At 36.9% G+C, this 21,146-nt stretch overlaps 1 protein-coding gene and 1 pseudogene across 6 annotated transcripts in view; both read left to right on the top strand.

Moving 5' to 3' along the window:
- The window catches only part of MET (MET proto-oncogene, receptor tyrosine kinase), a 110,368-nt gene that overhangs the window by 27,068 nt on the left and 62,154 nt on the right, over positions 1 to 21,146 (top strand). The window lies entirely within an intron of this gene.
- Positions 14,058 to 18,781, top strand: LOC107497466 (annotated as a pseudogene).

Here is a 21,146-nt window from a genome sequence, read left to right as displayed (position 1 = left end):
ACTTACAAATTATGATGTATAACTCAGTCTACAAAAGAATTTTAAGGGCTTGTTGGTGTTTGGTACATGATCCAAATCCAAAATATTTGCAAATTCTTCCCAAGAAAATTTAGAAATTGGATCTTTATTTAAAAGTAAAATCACAGCTTGAGAAAAACTTAATGTGGTAACTAAAAGAAAAAAATATTTTTACAATTTGGGTTTGTACATTTGCCAGCACTTCAGTTTATTAAACTTATTTCTCATATAAGCTTTAGTAATTCCAGTCAGATTTGCGCAAAGTTTAACACAACAGCAGTTCCTGTAAAACATGGTTATTGAGATCCCAATGCAGTCTTTACAACATTTAAAATTAGACACTCAAGTTAATTTGTGTTTCAAAGGCTTTTTTTCTTATGAGTCCCAGTTTGCTCAGTAATATGCAAACAAATGGTCTGTATTTGTGGCATTACTTAAAGAAACTTAACTAAAAATAAATTTTTAAAACTCTCTTCTAAAGCATTGCTAAATAAAACATTTTTAAATTAGCTAATATACTTCTCTAAATAATCTAGAAAACTAGAGAGGAAATTTTTGCTCCTGGATCCCTCCTTTGGACTTTAACTTCAGTCGTGGACTCCCTGCTTGAATAGACAGGTGTTGACTGAGTTCTAGTTTGGTACTTTTTATCTGGCTGGTAATGACATTTATAAATATAAATATTTTTGACCAATGATTGTTTATACTTGCATGAAATGGTGTTTTCACAGGAGGTATTGGGGAAATTCTTTGTTGCTTCAATTTAGATATAGTACAAGCTACCAGTTACACCTAGGGATTTATCCTGCTAGTCATAAGATCACTTGGGGCCAGGGAAAGAACACTGAATTGAGTCCATTGTGGTCTTGGGCTTTCTTGGTCTGGAACCAGATCTGAACATATGGACCTGCCTGTGCCACTAGTGATCATCACTGAATGAGCAAATAGTATAGCTTTTCTAAAGACACTTTGACTTTAGAAATATGCATCTCACCTATTCTCGCAATTTTCAATCTAAGTAATAAAGATTATAACTGCAAGCAGGAAAAGTATTAAACATGTCCCTGATGAAAGAAAGTAAATAATTCACTGAGGGGGACCAGGGGCATATGAATTCAGAAATGTTTGGTTCACTTTTGCTGACGTGTCTGGGATACTTCCCCGGATGGAAACTCCAAGTAAATGTTTTTTATAAAGCTTAGAAATTTCTGAGAAAACAAATTCATCTTTGATGCACTACAGACATAGCTTTCCTCCTTCCCCTTCCAAAGTAGAAGAATATCCATACATATATATCTCAACTAAGACTTGTTTTTTTTTTCCTGAATATGTTTACTCTATGTTATAAACTCTGTAAACAGCAATGGGATTCCTCAGGAGGCTGCCCCTTTACTAGAAAAATACAAAAGAACAAAAGGAAACAAAAGGACTTTCAGAAACCTAGAATTGGGAAATAAAAGTGTAATATTAATATCATTATAGAAAAACACTTTTTCCTGTATCCAATAATTGCTTCAGAAATACAAGTTTAAAAAGAGTCTAGTAGGAATTCTTCCAGGTCCTCTAGAGCACATGACTTTGCTGTTTAAATCTTATTATCTTAATAATTAAAAAGAATTTATGAGGGTATATTGATATCTTATTATTTTATTTTGTTCATGTCAGCCCAGAGATATAAAAGTATTTATCAATTCTTGAAATTCTCAAAACACATCTGAACTTTATCTTACCTCTTTGACTTTTTTAGTGTTCCAAGGGGAACAAAAAAGCAGCGTTATCCACTGAAATTTAGGTCAGTTTTATTGCCCAGGAAAAATGCCCAAAATGTACCAGCCACACCTGAAACTATTATCACTCCCATCACAAAAATTCTTGTGGAAAGCAAGATGGAACTTGCCAACACAGTCTTTTTACAAGAGAAGCCAACTTCTACACTGGCAAAATTCCATAAAGACAAATACCTTCAAACCTCCTCTATTTATTTGCCTGTTTATCTTCTCTCGTTACTAAAGATCAAAATTCTTCCAAGAATCAGACTACTCACATTCTCAGTTTTCATATACTCATTCCACAGAAAACCAATAATCAGCATACAATTATTTCCCACTACATTTTAAATGAATGCATCTAGAGCTATTACTCACACAAAAACAAGGTGATTTACAAGATCAAACCAGTTAGGAAAGAGTCTAAGCAATAAGATGATTCCCTTTTGTCTTGGCAAATTTACTTGGCAAGGTATCAGTTGACCGTTCTAACAATTTCTTGGAACTGAGTTTGTAGTTTGGCATAAAGTTTCGTGAATAGGCACATACATTGTAGTTTTGTTTTTAACATGTCTAACCAACCAGATCTTTATGGAGGGACGATTGTGTGTTCTGTGGACAAAAGTAAGAAAGCTGCAGCAGTGACTTTCCGCAGAGGCTTCTGTCCAGTCCTCAGTGTGAGCACAGCCACAGCAGAGGTTTCTGGTCTTCCTTGAGCTTCCCTCCATGTGCAGAAAGGGTTTCTATCACAAGATCAGACAGAGTGAGTGCCAAGAAAGGGTCTTTTAAATTTAGAGCCCTTGTAGGTGTATCAGGCCTGACTTGCTTATTTAACATCACTCGTTATCTTGCTATTCTGACGCTGACATTTTAAGAACTACTAGCTGTACAGACTCTTCATATACATCTTCTTATATTAAGGACACCACTAAAGCCCTCTTTTGAGTCGTCTTATAGTTTCCAGAGCACAGCATCTTCACCTCTAAGTTATTTGTGCTTCAGAACTCTTTGACTCCTCTTGTGAGGCTTTTTCTGGGAACTGATCTCAAGAGACTGGTACCCATTTATGTCATATTAATGTTGATTATATCCGTTTTCTGTAAGAATATATTCTTAATCTTCACAATGTAACTATTTTGTGCGTTGCTTTTGAAAGTGATTCTTAAAAGCTTTGTTTAGAGTGACTTCCAACACTTAGAATCATGAGATTATACGCCCACGAGTATCTTAACTATCTTAACTTTTTTACCCATTCATCAGTGGTCCTCTATAAGCATCCTAAATTATTAGTATTGATTAAGGTTGTTTTAGACAAATGCATAGTCCTTAAACAGCACATTATTATTCAAAATAAAGTAATTGAGAAAATGTCCCACAATATGGAAACTTTGTAAAGCTCCAATTTGAGTAGGAAAAAAAAGAAAAGAAAAAACCTCACATTCTGTTTGGGATAAACAGTATTAAAAATTCAGTTAATTGTAACCATATTAACTGGAATCTCCCATATTATCATGTAAAGGATTTATTAACATGACCAGTATTCCAGGAAAAAAAAAAAACTAAAATAAGTATGCATTGGCCCAATCTCATACAAATGAGAGTATCAAATAAGGGATTTTTTTTTAAATTCCCAAATCAGCAAAGATCCTGTTTCCTAAATTATAGTATACTTACTAAGAGAAGTGGAATAATACATTTGGAAAGATTTTTAATCCAGGTTAAAATTAAAAAGGGTTTTCTCACCTACCCAGAAAATTACAGTCATCATGTTACATACACTGTTTTTGCATAATCTCATTACCAAAGTTTTGCTCTATCTGTAAGCATTTTAAAGAATAAATGTAGAACTGGAGCAGATATTTTCATCAACATCATGGTCATCTTCATGACCAATGGTTGATCAATTGAAAGAGAAAAGCATGGCATTTGGTGCCAGAGATACTTGGATGGAAGTCCTGGCCTCTGGCGTACCAGCTGTGTGACTTCTGCCACATTGCTTAGCTTCTTAGGGCCTCAGTCTCTTCATTGTAACATACAGGTAGCAATATCTGCTTCATGATGTTTTGAAAAAATCTAGGATAATATATATGAAGTACCTGGCCCAATAATATGACCATAAATTTAGCTCTTTGGGAGTCCGCATGGCCTAATGGAACAAGACTGAAGTCAAAGAGATCTGAATTTAAATCTATACCCCATCATTTGCTACCCATCTGGTGATGAGAACATGATTTAAACTCTCTGAATCTGTTTTCTTCCACGCAGGACTATTGGGTGGACAAGTGCAACCATGTTTATAAAAGACCTAACTGAATCAATAGCACATAATAAATAGCAGCAATTATAGTAAGAAAGCTTGTGTAAAAAAAGGCAAAATCAAATTATTGTATTGTTTTCTGGAAGAAACACATTCTGGTTTTATTGCTCATGAAGGTCTTTCACTTCTCTCTCTACCTGTGAGCCACTTCCACAATGCTTAATTTGTGTAAGTCCTTAAAATGATAGAAAGAAAGAAAGAAAGAAAGAAAGAAAGAAAGAAAGAAAGAAAGAAAGAAAGAAAGAAAGAAAGAAAGAAAGAAAGAAAGAAAGAAAGAAAGAAAAAGGAGCGATTAGGTGTGGAGAGAAAGACATTTGAATCAGAAATGTGCTATAGTCAAGATGGACAGTATAAGGTGTGCTGCTTTCCCCGACTTTCAATTCTGTCTACCCATGGCACTGTTAGGTGTGATGCCCATATAGTTTAAGTTATACTGTCCATTTAAGAATTTGCAGAAAATCCAGTTAAAAAACAAAACAAAACTCAACCTCACAGTTTGTTTGTATCAAGTTTCCTTGTTTTTAATTATCATTTATACTCAAATTCAAAGAGTAGCCAACTGCTTCCCAAAATAAAGGAAACTTAAAGTAGTAATTTTCCATCTCCGTCTCAGAGTGCCAAAGTTAAAGGGTCACCACTCAGAAGCATCAAAGGAAGAAAGCAAAGTCATTAGAACAATTTTGAATGAAAACAAAATCAAAAGATGCAAACAAGGAATAACAGGAATAGGCAGAAAAATAAGCATACGGTGATGTTTCTTTATTACTATTATAAAGATGATAGATGAGCAAAATTGGGTTACATTTAAATTGTAATGGAAGAAAATAATTGCAGCCTTCCATCAGGAAACCACAAGGATCGTTATTGATCTGTCATCCTCAGGGCATGTCTTGTAATAGTTAATAAAATAAACAAAGATTTATAACTCTTTATAGGCCATGTATCTATAATCTCCCACATGCCACCATTTGAACTGGGAACGTGGAGTCACTGTTACAAATAATATCCATATCATTATACTAGTTTGGCATGTCTTATTTAAACAATCCAATCTCTAGAGAATGTATTTTGTATTAGGGATGAAAAATGTGAAGTCAGATTTCAGGGTTTTTTTTTCACTTCCTGTGCTCCAAAATGAGAGACTGTTATCCTATATGAAAAATCTTATTGAAGATTCTTTATTCTAAACACTAAATATCTTGGCTATATGTCAGATGTAATAGCTACCAAAGCAAAATCTTGCAAGAAAGAAAATCTGTGAAGTATAGGATTTAATATACTTTTGTTTTTAATCTAAGTAGAAATTTATTAATTTTATACTTGATTCTTTTCCTTTTGTAAACTCTTCATTCTTTCCTTGGCTCAGGGAGTCACTGCTCCCTAACTTATTTGAACTTTGCAGGCTGCCCTTATTGTATTGTTTTATTAAAAGGAACTTAAATTTTTTTTCCAGAATTTTGTAACACTATCTGAGATCACTGGGCACACCCTGGGGTTATTAGAAAATGTGTTACAGAGTGAGCCATTAATGGCTCTTGCTTTTTTCTCTTCCTCCTTCTAACCTGTCTTTAAACCATTTCATAGCTTACTCACAGGTCTACCCCAGAAAAGAATAAAAAAGCAAAGGCATGGTGTTTTCATAAGCTAACAGCCAAGAAAAACAGTTAAAAATGTCACTAAAAATATAGGTAGGCTACACCTGTGTATTATATTGACTCATAATGTGATTGGTAGTATTTCTCATGTATGTGAGTAATTAAGAGTTAACTGTGTCGCATGCATTAAAATTAATTTTTTATTCTTCTTAACGTCTTTTGAAGCAGATGTTGCCTGTTTTATTTAAGTAGTTGGTTTCTATATGGAGACTCATTTGGTAACATTAATGTAGTAAACAATGAGGAGTTTGTGCAAAAAAATCTTGAAGTTGGTTTTTGAAAAGCCAGTGTTAGTAAAACTTTGAAGACACAGCTCTAATACATGATATTGTCATTGCCACACCGCCACATGATTAGAGAATTCGGAAAGCATGTGGGATCCTGCATTTTGATAAAAATATTTATCTCCTTGAGTAATAATGGATTTTTTTTTTGCTTAAAGTAATATATTAAATTTTAGGTGTTACACCCTTACTTCAGAATTCCCTCTTATCAAGGCCATCCCACTCTGCATTCTTATCTCTTCAGTCTAATAAGAAAAATGAGAATCTGTCAGAATTTGGATAGAAGACCCACCAGGAATTTCCGCCATTGCTTATTCATGGATTGGCACAGATACTGAACAGTGGGCACACGGCGTCCAGAGTGACTCAGTGCCCACATATGTGCTGCAAGTCACATCTCCACCAGCCAGGGAGGGCTGAAAAGGGCACATTTATCAGGGAAATGAAACCACTGACTCGGCTATTCTTAAAGTCATTAAAACTCCCCTGATTTTTTTTTTAAATAATAGTGAATGTGGTAATACATTCCATTCTGCTAATTATATATTTTTCTAACTAAAATATTCCAGTCAGGTTCAACTTGCTGAGCAGTATTGTCTTCCTATCCTAAAAGCCTTGGGAAAGAGGCAGAATGCCCTTCACCTTAGACCTGGGCTAACAACAGTGAAGCAGATGAAGTGTGTCTGCCTTCTCTACTTCAAATATATTCTCTAGTTTTTCAATACGAGGATAGAAATATGTCTTACAAATGCATGCTAATATAGAATAAAATCTATCTTAATTATTCTTGATGTTCACAAAGAGGAGGAAATAGTTTATGAATAGTATAAATATAAAACAAACAAAAAAATTATGAATTCAGACTAAAATATGATCTGAGTTGTCTTATTTGGGTAAAAAAAATTATTAATTAGAGGACATTAAAATGGTAGGTGATATTTCAAATTGCGCTCTAGGTAAAACGAATTATGGTCAGTTTTGATTTGTAAAGTAGTCTTTAATAGAACTGATTTTATGAAAATTAATTTTGTTAAGTTGTCATTTCAAAATACATGTATTATTTATGATTTACTAAAATTTGTGTCCATGTACCAGAAAAATATAAATCTGCGTACTATTAAATTTCCTAATGACATTTTAAATTTAAAATCCTGTTAACACTTTCATCTAGCAACCAGTCTACTAACTAAACTATAGGTAAAGTGGTGTTCAGGAAATGGGAAAAGTGCAAAGATTAAATTAGTCTGTTAGCAAAGTAAATCAATAGTATTTAGTGCTAATGCACTAAGCAGATTACAAGTACTACTGCAGTAGCAGTCAATAGCAAAAACGAACATCTTTAAAAATTATCTTGATAATAAAATGTGCAATCTTCCATTTATTTTAAGCTATTCTTATTCTTTCATCTTATTAGTCTGTCAAATGCTAGAAACCTATTTTATTTAGTGTATGAAATGACCAAAAATCCTTTCAGCAGAGGATTTATTCATACAACCAAAATTCAACAAGAAATTCAACAGATATTTAATACCCTGTTGGTAACACAGTGGTGAATGAGATAGGCATGGTTCTTGTCTTCATGAAGCAAACATATTAGGGGAGGAGATGACCATAAATGATTGGTCACACCAATAAACAAATACATCATGATGATTTATGAAATATAGGGAAAATGAACATCTGTAAATGCAAATGAGGAGGAATATGTTAATTTCATAGTATAGTCAGTCATAAAAGGCCACCCAGAAGATGTGAACTTTTACATAAGGTTAAAAGATAACTTTTACATAAAGCTCAAAATTTTAGAAAATGCAATATATCTTTAGTGCATGACCACTTACATAGCCTAATTATTACCTATTCATAAGTTTCAGGTCTTAACTACATGCTGCTGCATTTAAGCAGCTTTTTAAAGTAGACTCTGGCCATAAGTGCATATTACTTTACACTTTCAAAAACATATCACAGAGGAGTAGAATAATGCTAGAGAATTAAACTTCTTAAATAGTTTATTTTGTTTTTTAAAAAGTCACATGTTCAAACTTTTTTATTTCTAAATAAATTGTTACTTTTCATTAAGTGATTTTCAGTATGAAGAAGATAATATATAACTTTCTAGAATCTAAGGATGTAATTTAGGTAGTATTCACTCTTTTTGCCTCTCAGCCTATGACCTTATCAGCGTCTTCGAGAATAGTTACTTCTTATATGGGTTCGAGTTGTTTCCTTCTGATCCCCCTTTCCTTTCTTCTGTGGCTAACACTTGTGACCCTACTTGTCAGAAGAACCCATGTTATTTGAGAGTGGAAGGAATTATCCTGTTACCTGTAAATTATATGAAAAAGTGAATCATATAATCCTGAGAACACATAAAATTGGCTCTTTGGAAACTATTGAAATTATAAAAGTTGATAGAATTCAAGGGAATGCGATGCTGAGGTGGCCCAAGTCATATAGTCCTTCTGCATCTGTGTACTGTCCTCTGCACAACTGTATCCATTTTAGACGATTTCCTTCTCATGTGAATCATGTGGCCTATAGGGCCAAGGAGGAGACAAGTGTTCCAGGGACTCACGAGGATGTCATGAGTACCTACTGAATGTACAGGGGTGTTCTGTCTAGTTCGTGCTACCTTTATGTTCTAATGCATCTCTGGCTGTAGGCATATTTTGCCTTTCTCTCATTTTAATCATTTATTGGTGTGTGTGTGTGTGTGTGTGTGTGTGTGTGTGTGTGTGTATTTAATCATGCAGATATCTAAATAAGTTTAAGGTCTTAGAGGGCAGACAGTTTGTCATGCTTTTTTATACCTAAACCTATGCATATGCTTTGCAGACTATAGACAATAGTGTTGATGTTACTTGACAAAAAAAAAATTTTTGTCTTCCAAAAGAAATCTATATATTTACACAGTAAACAGGGACCATCCTAATTGCTGAAATGTTTGGATAAAAGTCTTTGATAAAATCCACAAATGTATTTTTATGACTAGATCATTGTTTTTGTCATTTCCACAAACAACAAAGATTTGAAATGCAGATGCAAAAGAAAAATATGTATGAGGAATCAAAAGATGGACTCACTTTCTTCTGTTTCCACTGGGTTCACTTTTGTTTGGAGCTTGCCAAGGGAAAAGGTGAGAGAATAAGAGGCATTTAATCTTCAGGGCTTATTCCTGTGCCTACAAGTCAGAGAGGTCACTGGCTTGCCCCTTCCTGAAAGCTATAATTACAGGCAGAGGACTATTTATTTTTCAGTAGTGTGACCAAAATCTTGAATGTAAGAGATTGTTTATGAGAGTACTGTGTGTGTAAGGGTTACATTAAACCTCAAGAAAGATAATAGGGGGTAAGATTATTTTTCTTCATATATTCACTAACATAAGACGGTCAAATAGTAAAGGTGAATATGAGGTCAAATTAGGTGATCCTGGTAGTTAAGGAATTGAATTAAATGAATAAAGAAGAGGAATTTATAATAGAATAGAATATATCTGATGAGTCATTAAATATAAACTTGTTTGTGGCTCCAACATCATGATAAACAAGAATCAGTAAATATATTAGTAAACATAATTGAGAAATATTTTTGCTTCGAAAAACATCGGTTACATTGGATTTGGAAATGTAACTGATATGGAAAAAAATGGACAGTGTTTTTTACTCTCAAATAAACTCACTCTCATTTCAGAAGAGTCATAGAAAAGGTAAGATTCTACGTAGAATTTGGCAAAGTACAAGATCAATTCTGTTACTAGCCCAATATTCAGGATATTGATCAGTGTTTGCAAAATGATAAATAATTTAACAGTAGTAGGTATAACTTATAATTAGCATTGAGAGGTCAAAGTACAAGTTTTTGACATGTACAAAGAGAACTAAAATATGTGCCTGCTTTTGAAAAATAACATGGTCAAGTTGTGAAAATAATTATATTTTCTGTCTAGATACTTTTTTTAGAATCAAATGCTTATGAAAACATAAGCAGCAATTTCAGGTTTTTAGGGAAGCAGCGTGTTTTATGATCCTGGGTGTGTAGCATAGTAGCACACTAATCACCCCCCTTGCCTTCTCTCTTGTCTCTATTTGTTTTTAGTAGATTCTGCACAGGAAAACATATTCACCTCAGTATTGAAATTTTGAAGTTCACCATTTGGGCACTGTTATAGATCATAGAAAAATACACACCCGGATTTTACTATACCTAACAAAAGAAAGTTTTTCATTTAAGAAAAGAAAACCCTCTAAATTATTACAGGATCTAGGGTAGCCATGGTGTAAACTATATGATATTGAGTATCTTATGATGCTAGTGATAAGATAACAATCCAATTGAATGCAGATGAACTCATGAAAAGAGAAGGATTATGAAATATTTGGAAAGTAAACACCTAAATTTTCATAAGCAAATATTAATTTAGTATTTGTGTGAGCTTTAGATATTAAAGCTTTGCTTGCATTCTCTGGGCTTTTGGAATCCGCTGTTATAACTTCCAATGCCTCATTTAATACTCTGTACACTAGGGATTCAAGAACTAGTTAAGAAACGGTCAAATTTTTTATTTTCTCTGCCAATATATAATAAAATCTCTGTTCCAGTGAATGATGGGACAATTATTCTAATAACAGTCATGGCATAGCTTTATCTTACCTTTTTTATTACTGTAAGTCCTTCAATTTATACTCTAAACTCTGGGTAAATCACAAGTTGAAATGAACTCTTGTTTGTTTAATGCTCTGTTTCCTTCTAGTCTTATTCTTGTCTGCCACCCTCAGCCTAATTCCCTAATGGTTCAGGAAACCCTCAATTGGGTTTAAGTAATAGTTTATACAACCTCTCTCATTCATTAACCCATGTGACATTCTCATTCTGTGTATCAGCCTTATTTAAGACTTTCTTAAGCACCTTATCCGGCTGCTGGTTTGGGTGCAACTAATTTAATCAAGAAACTTACTGTTTCCCTTCAGCCTGTCTCAGCCTTCATCATTAGCACGATCTAATTCAGTCTGCTTTTTCTATCCCTTCTTCCAAAAACCTGGACTCATTCATAATAAACATGAAGTTTAAAGATCTTTGCTTCTTTCCTTCTACATATATGCAAAGCAGATGCAGAAAACTGTTATCATTCCAGACAGGTTTTGAGTTATTAGTGTGTTGAAAATAATGCCGGGAAGATAAAACGGATCTCCCTGGCTCCATCCTCATCTCCAATCAATCTATTTGTCTCCATACTGCAGCTGGAGTAAGTAATCTTTCCCCAAAACAAACTCATTGTGTAATAGCATCTGTTAAAATAAATTGAGGATTCCCCAATGATTTCAGAGTAAAATCCCCACTCTTTAGTGTGATTTTTAAAGAGTTTTGTACCTGAGCCTTGGCTATTTCTTGGTCTTCCCTCACACCAAGTGTTGTACTGGTAGGTGTTTAACTCTGAGGGGAGAGGGAGTAGAGCCCCTGATTTGTAGTGCTTACAAATTTCCATGGTGTAAATACCCACACCAAGCCAATTTCAATCTACCAAGGTAAAAGCACTGAATAAGAATTAGGAAAAAAAGTTCACGCTTGGCTCTATAATCTAGTACAAGATGGCTCAAGCACACCCCTGCCACCCCACCCTACCTTTAATCTATCATTCTTTTTTCTGTGTATGTGAAAACATTTAAGTTCTACTCTCAGCACATTTCAGTTATACAATACAGCGTTATCAACTGGAGTCACCATATTATACATTAGATCCTCAGACCTTATTCATTTTTTAACTGAAAGTTTGTACCCTTTTACGAACCTGCCCCTTGACCCCACTGCCTAGCCCCTGGCAACCACATTTATACTCTCGGATTCTATGAGTTTGACTTTTTTCATTTTAGATTCCGCATGTAAGTGATACCATGTACTATTTGCCTTTCTCTGTCTGGCTTATTTCATTTAGCATAAAAGGTTCATTATATTGTCTCAAACCACAGGATTTCCTCCATTTTTAAGGCTGAATAATATTTTATTGTGTGTTTGTGTGCGTATATGTGTGTGTATACGTACATGTATATATACACACACACATACATACATATACACACACACACACACATGCCACATCTTTACCCATTCATTCATTGGTGGACACCTAGGTCGTTTCCATATGTTGGCTCTTATAAATAGTGCTTGAATGAACGTGGGAGTATAGACATCCTTCTGAGATAATAGTTTTGTTTCCTTTTAATATATACCCAAAAGTGGAATGGATGGATTCTGTGGTAGTTCTATTTTTAATTTCTTGGGGGACCTCCATACTGCTTTCCACAGTGGCTGTACCAGTTTATATTCCACAAACAGTGTACAAGGGTTCCTTTTTCTCTACATCATCTCCAACACTTATCTCTTATCTTTTATTATTTTTATAATAGCCATCTTAACAGATATGAGGTGATATTTCGTTGTAATTTTAATTTACATTTCCCTGATGAGTAGTAAATTAAGCACCTTTTCATGTATCTGTTGGCCTTTTGTATGTCATCTTTGGAAAAATGTCTATCGGGTCCTTTGCCTATTTTTTTAATTGGGTTATTTGCTTTTTCGCTATTGTGATGTATGAATTCCCTGTATATTCTGTATATGTATATCAACCTATCCTAGTAGTTCCAGAATCCAGCAGTCTCCCTTACAACCCTGCCTTAACACATAATACTTCATTTGCCTCAAATTCCCTAATACAGTCATTTTATTCATCTAACACTTTCTCCCTATTCTTTACAACTCCACTCAAGCATTTTCTTCCCTAGGAAATCTCCTCTAGCTTTCCCCTTGTGCCCCATTCTGAATAAGCTGCCTTTTTTGAGTACCTTGGTAGCACTCTTTGATTATTTCTATCATATCTCTTACCATACTCTTGTAATATGTTCACTGGTTCCCACATTAGCCCCCTGAAGATGTGAAATTTGGCTTTTATCACCACATCCCCAGTACCTAACACATGTATGTATCAAATGAGTAAATAATCACAAAGCCTCCAAATTTCAAATAATGTAGTAAAATGCTGACTAGTAAAAATAATTTTTATATAAAACAGTTTTTCATTTTCTCCTCCAAATCTGTAAAAACTAACTTATAGAATTGAGGCATTTCCAAAAGTTAAATTAGCACCGAATAAATTCTGGAAAGAGTCACTCACTATTACCTATGCCCCTTCCTTACATGCACATGCTCTTGCATGGGCATGTGTGTGCATATGCGCATGCACACACACACACGCACACACACACACACACACACACACATACGTACCCTCCTTCATCCACCAGTTTGAGATGAAGATGGATCAAAGAGGAGAAAAACTAGAGAAAAAAAGATGACTATAGAAAGGTGACTAGACAGGAATTCCAGAGCTTTGTAATTAAAATTGGAAAAACACAATTAAAGCCATTAAAAGAAAAAAGACAGAGTAGCTTCCCTGCTCTTTAGGGCTTTCTGGAGCTTGCCAACAAAGTTGCCCTTTTAGTGCGTGATGCTGTCTGTGTGAGGGACTTTAGACAACACCTTCTGGTGGATATTGCTCAAGCAGTGGTACTAGGAGAGGTGCCCCACAACCATGAAGTCTGCATTCCAAACCACAGATTTTGACTATTGACCACCAATCTGTGATTTCAAGTTGAAAATAATGATTGGATTAAGGAAAAGTAGAAGGTCTTTTTCAATACCACCCTTACAGTGACCATAGGATTAGACTCCACGGTGGCACCACTTCATAGGCACCAAGTACATGCTTGATACAGAGAGCTTTCCTAAGCTCGGCCTTGATGTAGATGTGGTAAGATTAGAAGAAAGGGAGCCAGAAGAGGAGGACACAGTGGAAGCTGCGGGAGAAAAGGGATGGGAGCCGGAATGGGCCTGTCTGCGAGTCACAGAAGACAAGGCACCAGTCCTTCCTGCTGGCTCTACCAGTAGTAATAACACCTCAGGTCTGCATAGCGTCTGACTCAATACAAGGCACTCCCGTATATGTCATCTCTTGATCCTCCTGAAAGTCTTATAAAATGGAGCTGGGAGAGGGAAAGGCAGGCTGTGAATTCCACCAGTATTATCTGTCCAAGGTTGAAGAACTCCAGCTGAATGTGAATAAGAGCCAAAATTTTCAGAGATTGCAGGCACAGAGGAATGAGTTTAATCCCAAAGTCCACCTACTGCAGGAGGAGCCACTCTGCTGTGGAAATAGGGCTCCTAGTGGAGGGAGTGGTCTGGGTCATGGATAAGAGGAAATGTTGGTTAGGGTACATCCTGAGGGCAAGTTTGTCATAGATGTGGACAAGAATGTCAACATCAATGATTGACACCCAATTGCTAGGTGGCTCTAAGAAATGACAGTGAAACTCTGCACAAGATTCTTCCAGACGAAGCAGACTCACTATTGTCACTAATGATGGTGAAGAAGGTGCCAGAGTCAACTTGCAAGATGATTGGTGGACTGGACAAGCAGATCAAAGAGATCACAGAAGTCTTCCAGCTGCCCGTCAGGCATCTTTGAAGCCCTGAGCATCACGCAGCCCAAGGGAGTGCCGTGGCATGGACCTCAGGCACTGGGAAGACACCGTTGGGGTGGCAGTGGTTCCTTTATTCATCATCTGGCTCTGAATTGTACAGAACTTCATGAGGGAAGGGGCAAGAATGGTGAGAGAGCTATTTGTCACAGCATGAGAACACACTCCATCTATCATCGTCATGAACAGAAGCGACTCCGTCTGCTCCTCACAGCAGGAGGGAGGTTCTGGAGGGGACAGGCAGTGCAGCATGCAGCACTGGAGCTGCCTGACCAGCTGGATGGGTTTGAGGCCACCGAGAATATCAAGGTTTTCATGGCTGCTAATAATGATATCCTGGACTCGGCTCTGCTTCGCCCAGGGTGCATCAACAGAAAAATTGCATTCCCCTCTCCCCACCCCTCCCCGTGAGGAAGCTCGGCTGGACATTTTAAAGAGCCATTCTTGAAAAATGAACCTGACCCCAGAGGATTAACCTGAGAAAAAATTTCTAAGCTCATGCCAGGAGCATCAGGGGTTGAAGCAAAGGCTGTGTGCACCAAAGCCGGCAGGTGTGCCCTGTGAGAATGGTGGGTGCACGTCACCCAGGAGGACTCTGAGATAGCCAAGGTCACGCAGAAGGGCAGTGAGGGAAACATGTCCATGAAGAAGCTGTGGCACGGAAGTCGGCATTCTTGTGTGGATCCTTCAAATAAAACCCTTCAGAACCAAAAAAGATTGAAAGAGAGTTTGGTAAGGGCCTCAGGGACTCCGGCAGTTAGAAGGGTGGCTCACAGATTGAGATTTCTGATGCACAGTTTTAGTCAGGAACATGGAGAGAAGGCGAGTGAGGAGTCTCACTGCTCAATGGTAAGATGGAAAGGGGTGATAAGAGGTGCCAACAGTGCTGGCGGGCTGGATGACAGTCATGGGCTTAAACAATATGTTGGGCACAGTTGAAGGACTCTGGTTTCATCCGTCTTTCACCTCTCCTGGCCCTCCACCAAGGCATTCGTCAGCCTGTTTCTGTTGAGCATGACACTGTTGGGCACATAAACAGACATATCATCACCTTCAGGAAGAACAGCTTCTGTTTTCTCCGTCAGTGCAAGGTAGTCGGTGTTCTGTCTTCTGAGTACCTCATACTCCTCTGAGTAAGTATGTTAAAATTTGTGTTTTTTTTTTTCTTTTAACTAAATAGAGAAAAGCAGAAAATCTCTACACACTAAGCATTAAAATCTGCCTCACTGGGAACAACTTTCTTGATGAATCACTCTGTCACTCCTGGCTGTGACTGAAGTGCAGGATGAAGCCTGCTAACCAAAACCACATGGACTCGGTCTGTTTCAGGTCTGATTCACCTTAGGAAATGATGATAAAGAAGCAGAATTTTAGCTCTTAGAATTGCCAAAGCCCTCTCATTGTAGAATTCTGAGTCTTGAATCCTGAGGATACCTCAAAAAGAGATATCCGATATATACCTTGGTTGTATACATATTTATTTCATTTATACATAATGCATTGGTGTACATATGTGTATAAACCCAGACACACATACACGTGAAATATATTCTGCTCCAAATATTTCTTTCCTCTTCAACAATCCAACCTCTGTCAAGACCTGACTCAACTTCAGCCTCCACCGTGAGCCCTCTTCAGCTTTTGAAGCCCACACTGATCTTATCCTCTTCCTCATCTTTTAGTATTTACTACTTGTACCAGTGTCTTCAGAACTTACCTGTGAACTATATTCCGTGTGCTTTGTATTACTAATTAGCTGTTTTGTGTGTCTAGCTCTTGTCTCCCTGTGTGCATGGCGCCACTCTAGCTGGAAGCATTTTCTAGAGTTGGCAAACTGTGGCCTGTTTTTGCACATCCAGCAAATTAAGGACTATTTTTATATTTTTAAACGATTAGAAAATAACATACAAACTAATATATGTTATGTAGACCCTGCAGTACTCAAAGCCTAGTATATTTGCTATCTAGCCCTTTATGAAAGAAGATTTCCAACCCCTGCTTTAGAGAATAATGGAAATTAATAGTGGACAAATAACAGGTTCCACCTTACTAGGTGTAAGTAATTCTATTAGATAGGTATGAGTGTTTCCATTATATAGATGAGGAACCCAAGGTTTGTTAATCTAAATAATTAGACTTTTGGTCTTTGTCCTTGTGAGCAGTATAAGGAATCATTAGACCAACAACAGTAATAATAATAACGACAAGCATTTAAGTTTCAGAAGGACAGGGCCTTAAATTTTTTTATTTGCGACTATATCCTTATAGTACCCAGGACAATATCTGTCACATAGTATGGTTTTATATTAGTTTCCTAGGGCTGCTGTAACAAATTACTACAAACTTTGTGTCTTAAAACAACAGAATATATGTAGTCTGGAGCCTAGAGTTTGAAATAAAGGTGTTGGCTAAGTTCATGCTCCTTTCAGAGGCTCTAGGGAAGAAGCCGTTCTTTCTCCTTACAGTTCCGGTGGTCCCAGGTATTCCTCAGGTTGTAGCAGCATATAACTCTGGTCTCTTTTTCCGCCTCCACATGGTCATCCTCGCTGTGTGTGTCCGTGTGTCCTCTCCTCTTGCAAAGGTACAAGTCATTGGACTCAGGATGCACATTAAATTCGGGATGATTTTATCTCAATATTCTCAACTAATTACATGCCATAGAACTTATTTCCAAATAAGGTCACATTTTGAGGTTCCAAGTGAACATCAATTTCCGGAGAAGACACTATTCAACCTAGTACAGGTTTCAATAATTATTTTTGAATAACTAAATGAATGAAGGAAGTGACTCTTTAATATGTTGCTGACACTGGATTCATTTCATTTAAACCACAAAACAATTCTACTAGGTATGTGTTTCTCCATTTTGTAAGTGAAAAACTGGGGCTTATGAGGGCAGCACCACTCCAAGCTCGTGCTCTTTTCCACTAGGCCAGGGTGGTACCACTAGACTTGACTAAGAAGGTGTTTGGGGAACATTACACTAAATATTTATAGAGGTGGAATGGAACAAGGACGTTCTGGAATCAAGGAAATCAGACTATAAGAAGCCAAGTACAAGATTGTAAGTATTGCTAGGTGGATATAAACAATAAAGAAGAAGAATGTGTCAAAGAGAGCCGAGACTTCATACCTGGGAAGAAGGTAGCAATTGATGTCATATAGGAATAGGAAGCTAGAAGAGGGAGTCAGTTGAGAAAGAAAAATTATGAGTTTCAGTATTATCAGGCATATTTAAACTTGGCCTGAAGACAGTTGCAAAGACAGGGCTGGTCTTCAGAAGAGAGAATGCCAGTGGCTGTGTGAAGTTAGGTCATCACCACGAGGCAGCATCCATCATCCTGTGAATCACCAGTGTTGAGCCAGCAGCTGGCTGGCCTCATGCCTAGTTGTGCTACATTCATGGCCATCTGAGAATGAACACAAGCCAAAGATGATGCCCTTTCTTCCTTCCTAGAAACTGATCAACCCTTCTTTAACTGCTCCCCAGCTTTCCTCCCCTGCTAAAACTCCACCTGAGATCTCAGCTCGTCATAAACCCCCATAGCTATTGAAGTTGTGAGACAGGATTACTTCATCAAGGGGAGTTAGTGGCAGTAAAAGTATTAAGGAAGCAGCTTTCTTTTAAACTGTGCACTGAGGACATCATCAGTCTGAGTCCTCTTCATAACACAAAACAACATAACCGGATTCTTAAGATCACACCACTCTAACAGTCTGGCCAAGAGAACCGACTCTTCTGCATTTTACAAAGAATCAGGTTTCAGTATTCACATCTTAGACATTTGAGTACAGACTGAGAGAAGTTAAAATATCTCTGAAAGAAACATAACCTGAAACTGAAGTTTGAAGCTCTATGCCTTTGCCTGTGGTCAGTTCCAGACCACCTCTCTCCCAGTCCCACTTAATGAAGAGAAGGGAGCACATGAGTGAAAATTCACAGGAGTGAAATTTAGGAAAATAAGCTAATTCCTGAAATTAAAGCAGTAGAGTTTCTAGCCAACTATATGAAAATCCCTGGGAAAAAGATGGATTTTCTATTTTGAAATATGTATCCTCCTGAAAGCCATTACTATGTGTCCATAGAATCTTTAAAAAGTATAATTATGAATAAAATTTATATTAAATTGCTTTTGTCAATTTGGTCATGGGCAAGGAGGGAAGAGAGCTGGTATGAGTGAACTGGCAGAAATTTTGCAAGATAGTACATTTTTAAAAATCTACCTGCAAGACTGATTTAAATTATCTATAGATGAGCTAAATCTGTCTTATAGATCAATTAAAAGAATCACTATTTTAAATATATCACATCCTTAATTATACTGAATTAAATGTAATTGCATATTCACTGCATGCATCATAATGTTAATTAGGGGAAACATTTTGAATCGAATAGATTCAGTTTTCTTTTTATAAAAAAGGTGTGTGTCTGAGCCAAGTTAAAAAAAATCTGGCAAGTACTCATGAAAAGGTAAAGAGAGACTAAAATAATTAAAGTATTATTTCAAGGCTTAAAAATTATAGAATAATTTCTATTAGTTAGCCCTATAACAATATTTAAGCCTTTGAGTTAAGGAAGCAATTTATAACGAGTTTCAAAATTAAAAACGAAATGAAACAAATGTTTACCATTGATTCTCAAAATTGACATTATATAATTATTTTAGAAGAGGATAAACCTTGAAAAATTAAAAACGTCTCAAAACTTCTTATGGAATAGGCATATGTCTCCAGAATCTCTGTTTTGGAGTCGTTCCTGGTGGCTGGAGGAAAGGGACTGTTTACTTATGGCCTCCTGAGCATCCTGAGTGATCATTTGGTCCGATTGCAGGCTAATGGCAGTTTGGCAATTCCAAGCTCAGGGGCGGCTTTGGAAAGCCATAGAGAACTTTGCGCTCAGCTCGGTCTACCCCTCTCTCTGCAGACAAGGAATATGTAGCCTGGTGCTGGGGTGAAGGCCCTGGGACCAGATGGCCTAGCTTTAGTCCTGGCTCTGCCCCTGCTGGTTATGTGACCACTCAGTGCTTCAGTTTCCTCCTGGGAATATTATAAGGACTAGGTGAATTAATATCTGTAAAGTACTTAGAACAGTGTCTGACACATTTTAAACACTCTAAACAAATGTTTGTTAAATAATAATAAAATACAACTTAGACCCAGAAAGACCAAGTTACCTGAGCCCATGCAACTCATCAACCCCTGGCCCGGTCCTGTCCTAAAGGCATGCTTGTTCTTTTCTACCAAGTCCTTAGACCAGCCCTAGAGTGTGGCTTTGTCTCAAATACTGTAGGAGTCTATCAGTAAGCTGTAATCTTTACTGACAACTCTCTGAACCCCAGTGTCTTCCTCTGTAGAAATTCGATGATCAAAACAAACCCAACTCCCAGACTTGTTTTCTTTTAAAATTTATTTTTATTAAAATCTATTAACATATGCAAAGGAATCATGTACTATATGTATATGTATGTGTGTTGGGAATATGAAAAATAAAATACTGATTCCTCTACCACCAGGCTTAAAAAAGAGAATGTTACCAAGGTCTTTGAAACCCCCCCGTGTGTCCAGTAATACCCCTCTCCCTTCCAGAAAAGTGCATAAATAATGATTGTGAACAGTTTGCTCATCTTTCACTTTCCTTTAGTTGTACAACACATATATCTCTGTCTAAACAATATATTGGTGAATATTTTTTCAATTTCCCTCTTGACTTATACATATTTCAAGGTATATGATATCTTCCTGTACCCTTAGACTATCCACCTTATTCTTTGTCGCTATACCCCTTACCCACTCATTAGAACACATTACTTCCATCATTCGAAAGACCTTGTAAAGAGAGACTTTGAAGAGAGCCAGGCTTCAGGTTTACATGAGCAGGAGTGGGTGTCTGTGACCTAGCGGGAGGAGCCAGAGCCCATGCAAGAATCCAAGGATGGGGAGAGTCTTGTGCCAGGATAGGCACTCTGAGATTCATTTGGTGTCCTAGATGGTCACCTGACTTTTCACCTTAATGGAAAAAAAAAAGCCTAAAAATGTAAGTCAAGGCAGGTTTGGATGTCCTACTAAGGAATTTAGACTTTTCCTGCAGGCTTTTGGGAAGCAACTAAGATTCGAAGAAGGGAGTGACAATGCATAACTGCTTCAAGGCAGATGAGCTGGGAGACCAAAGGCCGGTGAAGAGATACGAGCTTGAGGTGCGGAGCCGCAGGTGTGGCTGGAGAGCTGCACAGGAGACACACTGCAGACAGGGGTTAGTGGGATTTCACAACTGGTTGGATATGGAAAATGCCAGAGAAAGAGGAGGTGGTAATGGCTGAAATTTCAAAGTCACCTGAATATAAAAATGGTACTGTTAATTAACCAAAATAGGTAATAACAAAAACAAAGCTGACAAAGCTGATTAGAACAGTCCAAAATGCTAGTGGTCATCTCTGTGCCATTATCCAGAAACTAATAGTTAATTCTAGCCTTTCTCTCAGAAAAGGAATCAGAGGCGGGTGAATCTACATTTCAAGAATCATAGGTTCTTTTACATATAAATGATAAACTTCTGTTCTGTGATTCCAGCTCTCTGACAG

The sequence above is a fragment of the Rousettus aegyptiacus genome, unplaced genomic scaffold (assembly GCF_014176215.1).
Source record: "Rousettus aegyptiacus isolate mRouAeg1 unplaced genomic scaffold, mRouAeg1.p scaffold_m13_p_13, whole genome shotgun sequence".
Classification (NCBI taxonomy): domain Eukaryota; kingdom Metazoa; phylum Chordata; class Mammalia; order Chiroptera; family Pteropodidae; genus Rousettus; species Rousettus aegyptiacus.
This window is presented reverse-complemented; position numbering and strand designations above follow the sequence as displayed.